This window comes from Pteropus alecto, unplaced genomic scaffold (assembly GCF_000325575.1).
Source record: "Pteropus alecto unplaced genomic scaffold, ASM32557v1 scaffold35, whole genome shotgun sequence".
NCBI lineage: Eukaryota > Metazoa > Chordata > Mammalia > Chiroptera > Pteropodidae > Pteropus > Pteropus alecto.
In genome coordinates, this window is record NW_006437828.1 from 594,266 (window position 1) to 597,233 (window position 2,968).

Genomic DNA, 2,968 nt, shown 5'->3' on the forward strand with positions numbered 1-2,968 from the left:
CCTCATCCCTGCTCTCCTTCTGTGCCCCGGAAATCTCAGGCCTCAAGAAAATGAACAGAAAGAAGTGGTAAACTGGCAAAGGAAAGGCACATCAGTCCCGAAGCATCGGAGGGACATCTCATTTCATCAGCGCAAATAAAAAATCTGGACAAAGATGGCTGTATCTGAGAGATAAATAAAAAGTAATGGCATGGCAATGTGGAAAACATACTGTAAACACATTTGAAGGAAAGAATGAGCAAAGGGAGGAAAGCAACAATCAAGAAGTACAGAAGAGAGACAAAGAACTCAGTGTGGGAGAAACTATCAACAGAGAAATCAAAGCAGCCTTATACAAGCGCTACAGGAGAACATAAAAAATAACAATGTAAAAAGAGCTCAAAATTAGATAATTAGAAAATCGGAAGGAGATGAAAATGTGCTATACATTTAAGGGAATAAAAGTAGAAATAAATAATTTCATTACAGACATATTGCTTAAGTTAAAAAACAGTGAAGAACAGAAGTCGATGAACAGGAAAAGATTTGACACAATCATAGTGAGTAAAAATAAAGAAAAAAGAAGAGAAATAACTAGTAAAGAGGTGAAAATTACATAGACAATAATGATCCAATATGAAGATAGTATCTCTGAGATGGCGAATATAAGATATGAAACATAAAAATATTCAGAATATAGGATAACGGATCTGAAATGTAAGAAGACATGACTAAGAAGATTAAAAAAGTATACTAGCTCATGGGAAAAACTGATAAAAAACAAGCACATCAAGATAAATCATGGCTAACCTACTGAACAACAAAGGAAGACCTTTGACATCCAGGTACAAAAAGTAAATCATCTACAAGAGAGAAAAATTAAATCTAGACTTAGCTCAGACTTCACCACAACAGCAATCAATGTCGAGAGATATACAATAATTTCTTAAAAAAATCTAGGAAAGACATTTTGATTCAATAACATACCTAGACAAATTCTCCTTCAAATTAGATGAAAATTGGCAAACACTGAAAACATGAACTAACTCAGGGCATAAAGTAACATTAAAACAGTTCTAAAAGATAGAAATATATCTAGATTTATCAAAAACTAAATCATAATCATCTAATAATCACATGGATAAAACTGGGTAGTACAGTTTAGAATAGTATGGTATTCTTCTGTTTTGTAGTTTGACTATTTAAAATGAACATGGATCATTTTAATAAAAAGCATGAAGTCTGTATTTTATAAGTGCAAATAAAATGATTCCATTTAGGTAGAATATTAAAACAGTCAAAATGTAATTTAAAGTTACAGAAATAAATCAACATTTGACTGAGTCCAAGAGCAAGAAAATTACCTACAAAGGTGAATGGGGGAATATTTTTGGTGATGGAAATTTCTACGTCTTGACTGTGGTCATATTTACGCAGGCGCATAAATTTATCAAAACTCACATAATATTATACTGATAATAGGAATTTCTTATCAAAATTACATTATACTTCAATAAAACTGAGTTAAAATGCAATATGAGTAACTCATAAAAAGTAATCTGGTGGCATGTAATTGTTAATCTTATACAAAATACACACACACATGCACTTTCTACTTCATGGCTATGATTACTTTCTTACTAAATGCAATAAAAAAATAGAATTTTGATAACACAATTTTGATAACGCAATCAAAAAATAGAATTTTGATAACACAATTTTGATAACACAATTTAGGTAAAGAGGTTAAACAAAAGCTCCAGAAAATTTAAATGACTGGCCTCTGTGAGATCTACAAAGTTTCCTGTAGGTGACAGCTCTCCCCAAAGCCATTTCTCATCCCTAGCCATCTATATGAATACCCTCATCTATCCACAATAATTTATAATTTACAGGAAAAAATATCTAAAATTATTCACTAATTTTCCTATTAGACTTTGGATTCAGTATAGTGAGATACAGAAAAACTTAGTATCTACAATTCAATTTGATTTCTTTCATTCTGAAATACAATTTCAAAGAAATATAAATTGGTCATTATCATTTTCATAGTTAATTATATATTTAAGGTCTGCTCAGAATACTTTAATCCTAGATACAAACTATTTTAATACTCCATGAATTTTTATGATCCATATACCTTTTGCAATCATAAATATCTATGTTTTAGTCCATGATCCATGTATATAAGTACTGTTTAGATAGATGACAGATTAGATAGATTGACAGATGCTAGACAGATAAAGACTGACTTTGTTTTTCTAGACATTTCCCAAATCCACATATCTTTTCCAATTCTGGGAAACCATTCTCAAAGTAGGATTGAGTGGGAAATTAATGAAGCTCTAATTTTATGCACTCTGACTTGCAGAAGCTTTTATGAGTACTAGAAGTTGGCACTCATTTCACAATTTGTGCAGTTGGCACAAATTTCACTAATTGTAGATAGTATTGCTTTAAACTTTGCACAGGTGATGGGGAAATAAAACAGTATTTCATCTTAATTATATTTCACCGGATTTTAGAGATATAGAATATTTTGCATTAAGATGTAAAACATTTTACTTATTGGTCATTTACATTTTTCTTTTGGGAACTGCAAAAGGGAATTTTAGAACATGCAACTTCTGGATGAAGGTAGACATGATGGAAATCTGTCTTTATTTGATGAGATCCCTAACCATAAGCCTGAGTTTGAGAAGCAGAACTCCTTTTGGGGAAAATGTAAGCACAAGGATGTGCTTTGAAAATACAAGGAGCTTGACAGATTATTTATTAAAAATTAAATTGGGCAAAAGAGACAAAATAGGTAAACTTGAGATGTAATGAGTGAGGCCAAACACCACAGATAAGTTAGTAAAAAACAGGCTTGGATTCAAGTATCCAGCACCGTGCTTCACATACACTAAATGCCCAACAAATTTATTGAATGAATGAATAACTGAATAAATAATAGAAAACAAAATTCTCTAAATGTCCTTGCCCAGTA